This window comes from Babylonia areolata, chromosome 11, assembly GCF_041734735.1.
Source record: "Babylonia areolata isolate BAREFJ2019XMU chromosome 11, ASM4173473v1, whole genome shotgun sequence".
Taxonomy (NCBI): Eukaryota; Metazoa; Mollusca; class Gastropoda; order Neogastropoda; family Buccinidae; genus Babylonia; species Babylonia areolata.
The window spans coordinates 21972959-21985458 of record NC_134886.1 but is presented as its reverse complement, the minus strand read 5'-3'; positions in this window follow the sequence as shown (position 1 = coordinate 21985458).

The following is a 12500-nucleotide window of genomic DNA, read 5'->3' as shown; positions in this document are numbered from 1 at the left end:
TCCAGCCGTCTCCACAAACAATATACACTTTTAAGAGACGCAAAGCAATACACATAATTCTTTCTCACCGTGAATAACGGCTGCATCGCTTTGCAATGTTCCCTTGCCACTGATCCATTCCAAAATGGACTGAAAACAGGCAAGATGTGCACATCACTTGTGTATTGAATTCTATCAGCTCATAATAATTGTGGGTGTACATCATTGTTTTGAGGCGGACAATGACTCGGCTGGATCCTGAAACTGATGCCCTTTTCCCCCCCTGAAGAGTTGGGGTCTGATGACATTTCTATGTCTGGCGCTGTATGGATTGTGAAATGTTATCCCTACGCTCAGTTTATGATTGTTGAAATCTGACACATCGATGGCGTATTTGTTTTGTTTTGTTTTGCAAAAAAAACCCAAAAAACATCGAAGCTCTCAGCACTGCGTCGTGCTTTTTTTTTTTTTTTAATACACTCCCACAAGAAAGGCAGGGAACAAATGTTGCCCATCTCTCAATATTTTCGTCGTCAGTTTCAGTTTCGGTTTCAGTTTCAAGGAGATGTCAAAGCGTGTGGACTGACCCATACATGCTACGCCACATCTGCTGGAAAATAGAATTGTCATCAACCAGGACACTTGACACCGGTCTCCACAGATCCGGCTCAGATTGGACACAGTGACAGCTTCTGAAAGAAAGTATATCATTATGTTATGGTAAATGGAAACTGTATCTAATTTGGTTTTCATGGGTGGTTTTCTCTTGTATTTGATGATATTTTCATATGATCTATTTACCTGTTGCAGTCTTTATCCTCACTCTGTTTTGTATGTCATCATGTGATTCTCTCTCTCTCTCTCTCTCTCTCTCTCTCTCTCTCTCTCTCTCTCTCTCTCTCTCTCTCTCTCTTGTTTCGTTTATTGTGTACCCTTTTATTTTTCAACGTAAGTATCTGAGGGAGGGGGGGGGGGGGGAGGGGGACGGGGGTAGGAGCAGGGAAGGAAGATGGACGCAGGAAGATATACTGTTCATAGAACAGTTCCATAATTCATGTAGGTCCTGAAACTCTAGCACTCCCAGAAAAGGCCTCCTAGAAAGAAAGAAAGAGATCCATCAACACATCAACCCAAGAGCACATGTTGCAACATCAGAGTTGCCAGTTAACTCAGCCATCAGTATCTCAGCTTCCCCAATCTGTTCGGCTGGGCTCATAATGACTGACTGATAAGTGATAAAGGAATTTCCACCAAAGGCAATAATTCTGCAGCCAGCGTCCAATCCAGCCTGGCCTGAGGTCAGCCTGCATTAATAATGATGACGATGATGATGTGAATACTTATATAGCGACTATCCTCGGTCGGAGACCAAGCTCTAAGCGCTTTACAAACACATGGGGTCACTTGCACAACAGGCTGACTACCTGGGTAGAGCCGACTGACAGCTGCCATTGGGTGCTCATCATTCGTTTCCTGTGTCGTTCAATCAGATTTCAGGCACGGACACAAACACACTCAGACAGACATGCTTTACGTGCATATGCCATGTAGTCATCCATACTCCGTTTTCTGGGGTGTACATGCTGGGTATGTTGGTTTCCATAACACACTGAACGCTGACATGGATCGCAGGATCTTTAACGAGCGTATTTCATCTTCTGCGTGCGTATACAACACGAAGGGGGTTCAGGCACTAGTAGGTCTGCACATAATGTTGACCTGGGAGATCGGAAAATTCTCCACTGGTTACCTATCAGGCGCCGTTACCGAGATTCGAACCCAGGATACTCGGATTGAAAGTCCAGCGCTGTAACCACTCGGCTGTTGCACCCGTGGCCTGTCCACTCTCTGCTTGCTTGTCATCCACAGATCTGCACGTGCAGCGTACATGTTGTCCCACTGTGCATGTTGTCACACAGTACATGTTGCGACACTTTGTGCTTTGATAACTTAAGGAAAACTGAAAGGTACTGAAGGACAGGACAGGACAGGACAGGACAGCACAGGAGAGCACAGGACAGGACATGACAAGACAGGACAAGACAGGACAGGACAAGACAAGACAAGACAAGACAGGACAGGACAGTTCAGGACAGGACATGACAGGACAGGACAGGACACGGCAGGATACGGCAGGACAGCACAGGACAGGACAGGACAGGATAAGACAAGACGGGACAAGACGGGACAAGACAAGACAAGACAGGACAAGACAAGACAAGACAGGACAGGACAAGACAAGAGAGGACAGGACAGGACAGGACAGGACAGGACAAGACAGGAGAGGACAGGACAGGACAGGACAGGACAGGACAAGACGTGTTTATATCAGGAAACCCCGCGGAGGGCACATGTAAGTGTTACATGTTTAAATTTACTAATGCAAATATGAATAACACTTGGTATTTTTCTGTGACCATCTTAAGTGTTTAATTAATTAATGCATTTGGAGGAAGAAAAAAAAAAAAAAGCAACACACACACACACACACACACACACACACACACACACACACACACACACACACACACACACACGTACACACACACACACACACACACACACACACACACACACACACACACACACACACACACACACACACACACACTCTCTCTCTCTCTCTCTCTCTCTCTCTCTCTCTCTCTCTGTGTGTGTGTGTGTGTGTGTGTGTGTGTATAAAGATAGAATGAGGGAGAGAGAGAGAGAGCACAGCACAGCACAGCACAGCACAGCACAGCAACAGCAACAACGACACAGCACAGCACAGCAACAGCAACAACGACACAGCACAGCACAATACAACACAGCACAGCACAATCCAACACAGTAACAGACCACATCTCACCACATTACATCACATGGCAAACTAAAGAAAGCCTATTAGCATCACCTCACACGCATTTGCGTAAACTGAAAGTCAGCAAATTCAGGAAGCATTATCTTATGTCCTTTACGCAACCGTTATCGTTTCAAAGACCGATTCGTTAACAAAGACCGATTCATTAACAAAAACCACTTTGTGAGCACGTGTAGCAATCATTTCCTGGAAATCAGAAGAACCATATCGCTGCCATATATGTAATGTGCTCTCAGGTAAGTGGCCCTGCTCGCTTGCTTGTATCATCGTTCGTTTATTTATTTATAGTCTGTTCATCTAAGATGATGATATTAGACTGAAAATAAATGATATTATTATTATTATTATCATTTGGATTATTATCATTTCTATCATAATGATGATTGTTATTATTAATTAGAAATCGACATTTCTATATATTCGAATGAAAAGGGGGGCGGTTGAGGTGGAGGGGAGGGGGCGGGGGGTGTGGGGGTGGGGCAAGGGGGAGAGGACTAAGAAAGGAAGAGACAGACAGACAGACAGACAGAGAACAGAATGTGGAAATGATAGAGTACAAAATCTAAAATGGAGAGGATGAGTGTCAGTGATTGAAGAAAGGAAAAAACAAAACAAAACACATAATATTGGAAGGGTGTGTGTGAGAGGCGGGACGGGGGAAGCGGGATTAGTGTAGGTCCGCACTTTTCAAATAATAATCTACAGAAGTAGTGCATACAATATTTGATTATTGATTTTTTTTTTTTTTTTTTTTTTTTTTAGTCGCTTATATCAGAGATTGACATAATCTTACAGTTGGGCCAACAGCAAAGTGACAGAGCTGTATGCTGAATGATTTGTCCACTGCAATGAAAATTCATTTACAGCTTCCTTTTTTTTCTTTTTTTCTTTTTTTGTGAAGAACCATGACCCTCAAACTGGGAGGCAAGATTGCAATGGCTCTTTGTGCTGCAGCCTTGCGGGTTGGGACGGGAGGGGACGGGGGGGCGGGGAGGGGGGGGGGAGAGATGTGGTTCGATCGTCTTTGGGGACCATTACCAACGCCGACTTTCCCAAAGCCTTCTTTGGCCGAGAGAATGAGATGTACCTTGGGAAAGGCACACTCCACCATAATCGAATTCTAGCCGAGATAGCTGGGGCAGTAGTTGCCCCTTCTGCTGTTCTGATGGTCATACAGAGACACGGCTGACAGTCATACATACACTGGAACAGGTGAATTCTTCTTCTAATAATAATAATGATAGTATTTATAATATGGCGCCGAATCTTGTGCAGAGACAAATCTAAGCGCTTTCACATCAGTCATCCACACGCATGCATAACTCTAAAACTGGAGAAACTGAAGACAAGGAAGAGGTAGGGGACGGAGGCTATCTTGGGAAGAGGTGGCGTTTAAGGCCAGACTTGAAAGAGCTGAGAGCGGAGACCTGACGAAGCGAAAGAGGAAGTTCATTCCAATTGCAAGGTCCAGAGACAAAGAACGGCGTCCAACAGTGGAGTATTTGAATCTGGGTATGCGTAAACAGAGTATATCCGAAGCCGATTGTACAGAGCGAGGTGGAGTGTAGAGGTGAAGGCAGCCACAAAGATAGGAAGAGGCAGGTTTGTGAATACCTTTATGACATAGAGTGCTGATCTTATACTTTATTCTGTGTGAGACAGGGAGCCAATGGAGATGTGCAAATGTTCTCTTCCGGTGACCCTAACTCCTTGTCCTGCACCCCCCACCTTCACCAACTCTGTCTCTCCCTTTCACTATCTCTGCTTCTTCCTCTATCTCTGTCTACATCGCTATTCCTGTCTCTATCTCAGTCGCTGTTTCTCTCTCTGTCTCTCTCTTTGTCTGTCTGTCTCTGTCTGTCTTTGCCTGTCTGTTGGTTTGTCTGTCTGTCTCTCTCTGTAGCTGTCTGTCTCTCCCCATTCTGCCCCACCTCTCTCTCTCTAAAATACACGCGCACTTGCGCGCATTTGTAGAAACACATGCACAATGTGTGTGTGTGTGTGTGTGTGTGTGTGTGTGTGTGTGTGTGTGTGTGTGTGTGTGTGTGTGTGTGAGAGAGAGAGAGAGAGAGAGAGAGAGAGAGAGAGAGAGCAATGAAATCAGTTTCCATATGAGAGCGCAAGATGGAGACAGAGACACACAAAAAGAGACACTGACGGAGACAGAGACAGAGACAGAGAAAGACATTCAGACAGACAGACAGAGACACAGACACAGACAGACAGACAGACAGACAAAGACAGCAACCTTTCCCAGTTGAGGGCACAGCACAAAGGTGTGTCCATAATATCACGGACTAGCCCTGTGATGAATGTTGCACATCAGTCACAGGAGCAGAGCAGGTGGCATTCAAGCCGGACAAAGGGAATTCCAGTCTCTCTGATCAGCAATGTTAATGCCTCCACTGGATGGCGAACTGTCTCCTTGGGGGGTGGGGGGGGGGGGGGGGGGGGGGGGGGGGGGGGAATAGAAGAAAAGGTGGGGTTGATTCCAATCAGTGTGCGTGCAGTCTAACCTTTCCCATCTCTCTCTCTCTCTTTGCTTTTCTCTCTTTCTGTCTACATCACTCTCTCTGCCGCTCTCTCTCTCACTCTCCCCCCTCTCTCCATCTCTCTCTCTCTCTATCGCTCTTTCTCTCTCTCCCTCTCTCTTCTCCCTCTTTCTCTCTCTCTGCCTCCCCCCTCTCTCCCTCTCACCCTTCTCTCCCCCCCCCTCTCTCTCTCTTTCCCTCCCTCTCTCTGCTTCTTTCTCCCTCTGTCTCTTTCCCTCACTCTGCCCCGTCTCTCTGTCTCTCTCTCTCTGTCTCTCTCTCTCTGTCTCTCTCTCTCTCTCTCTCTCTCTCTCTCTCTCTCTCTCTCTCTCTCTCTCTCTGTGTCTCTCTCTCTAACACGTTGTTATTTTCTGCTCTATTTCATCATCGGAGGCAGGAGAAAGAGAGAGAGAGAGTATGTGTCACACACACACACACACACACACACACACACACACACACACACACACACACACACACACACACACACACACACTTCAGACACGGATGAGTGTTAAAGTATAAAGTTTGTATGTGTACAGGCAGGTATACGATAAGCTATCACGAGCTTCCCTGCCTTTTGATTCATTCATGGAGGTGACTTCCCAGCAAATGTTTATGCAACATCAGTTCAAGATAAAGCTTCCTTTGTCGTTTTGTTTCATGATTACCTTTATACAGACCAGGCTAATGCACAGACCGGACGAGAACTGAAGAGAGGTTTTGGGGTTGGGTTTTTGTTGTTGTTGTTGTTTGTTTGTTTGTTTCTTTTGTTGTTTTTTAACATATACAGAAGCGTACGTGCACGCTCACACACAGCGTAAGTAAGTACATAGGCGGACTGGGATTAGGCGAATCAGCATCACCAGTTCGGAGCTTAGCGAAACAGAGCAAAGGTGAAACGGGAACGGGCGAATTGAGATGGATGAAACGGAAATACCGATTAGAGGAAGGCTGAAACGGGAATATGCGAATTGAGAATGGGTGAAACTGGAACAGGTGAATTGAGAATGGGTGAAACTGGAACAGGTGAATTGAGAATGGATGAAACTGGAACAGGTGAATTGAGAATGGGTGAAACTGGAATAGGTGAATTGAGAATGGATGAAACTGGAATAGGTGAATTGAGAATGGATGAAACTGGAACAGGCGAGTTGAGAATAGGTGAAACTGGAACAGGTGAATTGAGAATGGATGAAACTGGAATAGGTGAATTGAGAATGGATGAAACTGGAAGAGGGCGAATTGAGAATAGGTGAAACTGGAACAGGTGAATTGAGAATGGATGAAACTGGAAGAGGGTGAATTGAGAATGGATGAAACTGGAACAGGTGAATTGAGAATGGATGAAACTGGAATAGGTGAATTGAGAATGGGTGAAACTGGAACAGGCGAATTGAGAATGGATGAAACTGGAACAGGCGAATTGAGAATGGGTGAAACTGGAACAGGCGAATTGAGAATGGGTGAAACTGGAACAGGCGAATTGAGAATGGGTGAAACTGGAACAGGTGAATTGAGAATGGGTGAAACTGGAATAGGTGAATTGAGAATGGATGAAACTGGAACAGGCGAGTTGAGAATAGGTGAAACTGGAACAGGTGAATTGAGAATGGGTGAAACTGGAACAGGCGAATTGAGAATGGGTGAAACTGGAACAGGCGAATTGAGAATGGGTGAAACTGGAACAGGCGAATTGAGAATGGTGAAATTTGAATAGGCGAATTGAGCGTAGGCGATTCGGTATGATACCTCAGTCGGCGCTTTGTGACTTCCCCTAATCTGCGACTCAGTGACCATGAAACAGATCCCTTCAAAACGTAGATGAACACTGACAGATGAAACAAACCGCCGCCGGTGTGTGTGAAATCTGACCTGCTCAGAGTCGTGCGCCGTGCATCATCGCTTCATTGAAACAGGCATTGAAACAGCTGTGTCCTGAAAATGATACCGATGTTGTTGTTCTTTTTTTTTCCCTTGCAGAAGTGAGGGCGCAATGACATTTCTATATTTGAGAGGACACAGATTGTGAAATCGTGCCACCCCTACGCTCAACCTGCCCTTGCGCCCACTGGCTGCACTGTGTTGGCCTCTGCCTTTTTTGTGTGTTTAATCTGTGCTTTCCCTGTTTTAAATCTGGACATTTTTTATATGTGTGTGTGCGTCGTATTTCCAGGACATCTAAGGTCGGAACAGTTTTATCATATTTATTTGCTTTTTAGAACAATTTTATAATAACAGTGTTTCAATTTTCAAATTTACTTCAATGAATGCAACTCACCGTACCCTCGTTATCGCATCAGCGACCGCCCTTCGTCCTGTCAACTATACTTTCCGTTTTTCACGTGCCCTGCCCTCTCTTACCGTCCGACCTCTGCTCTCGCACTACAACTGTCACCATGGAAAACGTCAATTTCATCAAAGCCTTGCTGTCAAATATATCATGGCAAAAACAATTCCGACGACACGATGACACGACGCAGCGCATAATCAGCCTGGGCATCGGCAGAGCAAAGACAAAAAGAGGAACCAGAGCGGGCAGACTTCGCCGTTTGTGGATCTCTGTCCCCAGCACTGATCATCCTGTCTCCGATGTCAGCCCTGCTGTTGCTGTGACTGTCAACGACAACCTCAACACTCATGTTCAAGCTGACTCCTTTACTTCTCGTGACACTGTCCACTCTGACACTGTTCCAAAATGTGGTGTATCTCCCGTGATTGGCCCTGGTCTGCTTTCTACCCCCTTCCACACCTGTCTCAACTCCCGGACCTTTCTCTGCCTTCCCACTGTCCTCCACTGCTCAGTCACCATCGTCTCCTTCCGTTGCCTGTCTGTCTGACTCACCTGCTTCACCTTTAGATTTCTCTCAGCCTGCCCCTGATCTCTTTCATGCCTGCCTGTTCAATGCTCAATCTGTCTGCCCTGATCAAAAGACTGACTATATTTCTGATTATATTTTTGAAAATAATTTTGATATCGTATTTCTCACTGAAACCTGGTTGAAATTACAAGGTCACGAACCCAAAATTAAACAACTGACCCCCCCTGGATACAAAACCAAGTCACTTCCTCGACTGTCTCGTGGAGGTGGCATCGCCATCGTCTACAGAGACATCTTGGAGTCTTCCCTTTCCTTCTCCCATAACCATGCCTTTCCACATAACACTTTTGAAATGCTCGAAGTCACTCTCAATGTTCCCGGTCACTCAATCATCTTCTGTTGTCTCTATCGTCCTCCTCCTAGTCGTAAAAATAACCTAACGTCTTCTCTGTTTCACGATGAGTTCCGAACATTACTTGATTACTACAACCTTCGTTCTGGTAAACTTATCATCCTCGGAGACTTCAATTTTCATTTCAACAACCAAACTTCCTCTGATGTCAAACGCCTATGTCTGTCTCTGTCCAATCATTCTCTCTCTCAGCTCGTTACAGAACCAACACACAGATCTGGCCATACGTTGGACTGGCTCATCACACGTGACTCTGATGCTATGATTGCGTCAGTGACTGTAACTGACGAACTCTCTTCCGACCATTCTGCTGTATTATTCTTGCTTAATATTTCAAAACCTACCAGAACCAAAAAATCCGTTACTCGTCGCAACCTGAAATCCATCAACATTAACACTTTTTCTTCTCAAGCTGCTGAACGCCTTTCCAAAATTTCTTCCCACACCAATGTCTCTACACACTACAACTCTGTCCTCTCTCAACTGCTGGATGAACATGCACCCCCCACTACCCGCATGCTCCCTGATAGACCTTCCGCCCCGTGGTACACACAAGACATTCGAATTGCAAAACGCAAACGTCGCCAATTGGAACGGCGATGGCGATCAACAAAACTGAAAGTCCACAATCAAATCTTCCGAAAACAAATAAATAAAGTCAAACATATGATCTCATCAGCGAAGACAAACTTCTTTTCTTCTCAAGTTCTCGATGCCACATCCACCAAATCTCTTTACACTATCATGTCAAATCTTCTCGGCACTGCAAAAAAGACTCCTCTTCCTTCTGCCTACACTTTATCTGAACTCCCCAATGTCTTCTCCTCTTTCTTTTTTGACAAAGTCCAGAACATTCGTACCATCTTAGACCAAATGCCTTTCCAACCTACTCATCCTGATCCTCAATTCAACGGCACTCCTCTCCATTCCTTTAATCCATTAACTGAAACAGATATCCATGAAATCCTCAAAGAAATGACAATAAAATCCTGTGAGCTCGATCCTATACCAGCCTCTGTTTTTTCTCAGTGTGTCTCACAGCTTCTCCCCACAATCACCAACATTGTCAACTCATCCCTTCTCACTGGAACGTTTCCATCCACTTCAAAACTGCAATAGTCCGGCCTCTTCTGAAGAAATCCAACCTTGACGCAAACATTCTGAAAAACTATCGACCAGTTTCTAATCTTCCATTCCTGTCCAAACTCCTTGAAAAAGCCGTCCTGAAGCAGCTCAACAATCACCTTTGTTTCAACAATCTCATCCACCCATTTCAGTCTGCCTATCGTGCTGACCACAGCACCGAAACCACTCTCCTCCACATCCTGAATAACCTACTGCTAGCGTCCGACTCAGGACAGATCTCCCTTCTCACTCTTCTCGACTTGTCAGCCGCCTTTGACACGATAGACCATTCAATCCTTCTTTCCCGTCTTCATTTTACATTTGGTATCAACGGCACTGTTCTAAACTGGTTCAAATCTTATCTCACTGATCGATTCCAGTCTGTCATTGTTGATAATTTCCAGTCTGAACCCGTTAAAATTGAACATGGAGTCCCACAGGGATCTGTTTTAGGCCCAGTGCTCTTCACACTGTACACTGCTCCTCTCGCTGAAATTATCAACCGCCATAATGTCAGTCATCATTCTTATGCTGATGACACTCAACTCCAGAAGAGTGATACACCTGAAAAACTGTTGTCGCTCTTGCAAGAAACATCTAACTGCTTCCTGGATATTCAAAATTGGATGACTCTAAATAAGTTACAATTGAACGCGGACAAAACTGAAGCAATGATCATAGGAACTAAACAAAAACTCTCTTCCATTACAACTAATACAATCAAATTTGGCAGTACATCCATCCCTCTGTCCACTTCAGTCAGGAACCTCGGCGTTGTCCTTGACAACACACTGTCCATGCAAACATTTATCAATCAGACATGTCAATCCTGCTACTGTCAACTGCGGCGCATCAGTTCCATCCGGAAATATCTGTCCACTGACGCAACATCTAGACTTGTCGTTTCTCTCATTCTCTCTCGCCTTGACTACTGTAACTCTCTATTATCTGGTTTGCCTGCTTCATCCATTCAGTCCCTTCAGCGCATACAAAATTCTGCTGCCCGACTCGTCCTCAGAAAGAAAAGATCTGAGCACACCACTCCTCTTTTGCAACATCTCCACTGGCTCCCTGTCTCACACCGAATAAAGTACAAGATCAGCACTCTATGCTACAAATGTATTCACAAATCAGCCCCTTCCTATCTCTGTGGCTGCCTTCACCTCTACACTCCATCTCGCTCACTACGATCAGCTTCGGATCCACTCCACTTACACATACCCAGATTCAAACTCTCGACTGTTGGCCACCGTTCTTTCTCTGTCTCTGGACCTTGCAATTGGAATGAACTTCCTCTTTCGCTTCGTCAAGTCTCCACACTCAGCTCTTTCAAGTCTGGCCTTAAAACCCACCTCTTCCCAAAATCGCCTCCCTTCCCTGCCTCTTCCTTGTCTTTTTAGATTTTTTTTTTTTTTTTTTTTTTTTTTTTTTTTTTTTTTCAGTTTTAGAGTTATGCTTGCGTGAGAATGACTGGTGCGAAAGCGCTTTGATTTGTTTATGCACAAGATTTAGCGCTATATAAGTACCATTATTATTATTATTATTATTAAAACAAACAAACAAACAAAATCTCACGCACAAAGACAAAATGCATCATGTTGGTTTTGAACGGTGTCCTGTGTCCTGTCTTGGGTTTCAGACATAAACAACGAGTTTGTTCCCATCAATCCTAGCAGCTCTCTGTAGAGGACATGTGTGGATTTCAGCCTTCAGCTTTCTGTTTGTCATCAACCACGATGCAAGCCCGCTGGGATCCACTTCTATCCAATGATTGGTTCTGACTCTTGTCTCGGATTTACACGGATTGCAATGGACACGATGCTTACGAAACTTCTTCTTCAACGTTCGGTGGTCTGCGACTCCTACATTCACTCGCTTCCACGCGTGGGCTTTCACCTGTATGACCGTGTTGTTGCTTTTTCCCCGCCACGAAGGCAGTCATACTCCGTTTTCGGGGCTCGGGGAACCCGTGGGGATTCGTGGGGGGTGGGGTGGGGGGGGGGGGGGGGGAAGGGTGTGTGCATGCCGAGCATGCTGAGTACGTTCTTGTTTTTTTTCGCATTGGGTGTTCTTTAGTTTTCTGATCATGTGAACAGCTTATCTTCTTCTTCTTCTTCTTCTTCTTCTTCTTCTTCTTCTTCTTCGTTTCCGTTCGTGGGCTGCAACTCCCACGTTCACTCCTAAGTACACGAGTAGGCTTTTATGTGTATGACCGTTTTTGTCCCGCCATGTAGGCAGCCATACTCCGCTTTCGGGGGGTGTGCATTCTGGATATGTTCTTGTTTCCATAACCCATCCGAACGCTGACAAGGATTACAGGATCTTTAACATGTGTGTTTGATCTTCTGCTTGCGTATAAACACGAAGGGGGTTCAGGCACTGTCAGGTCTGCACGTATATTGACGTGGTAGATCTGAAAAATCTCCACCCTTTACCCACCAGGCGCCGTCACCGAGATTCGAGCCCAGGACCCTAAGATAGAAAGTCCAACGCTTTAACCGCTCGGCTATTGCGCCCGTCAGCTTCTGTTCTGATGTCAGGGGTCTTTACTCTAAGTCGGTTTCATCAGAGTATTTCAAACGGATTTGCTCGATATTCACGTGTAATCTTTCAACAATAGTAGTACTCATTGTCTCCCTTGGTTCTCTTTCGGATCGATTTCCTCCAATTGAAGTGAAAAGAGAGGAATAAGAAAAGCCTGGTTTTGTTCTGGCACTGTCTGGGACTTTTCACGAGGCACAAAATCAATGCGTTTTCCTTTGTCGGTACTT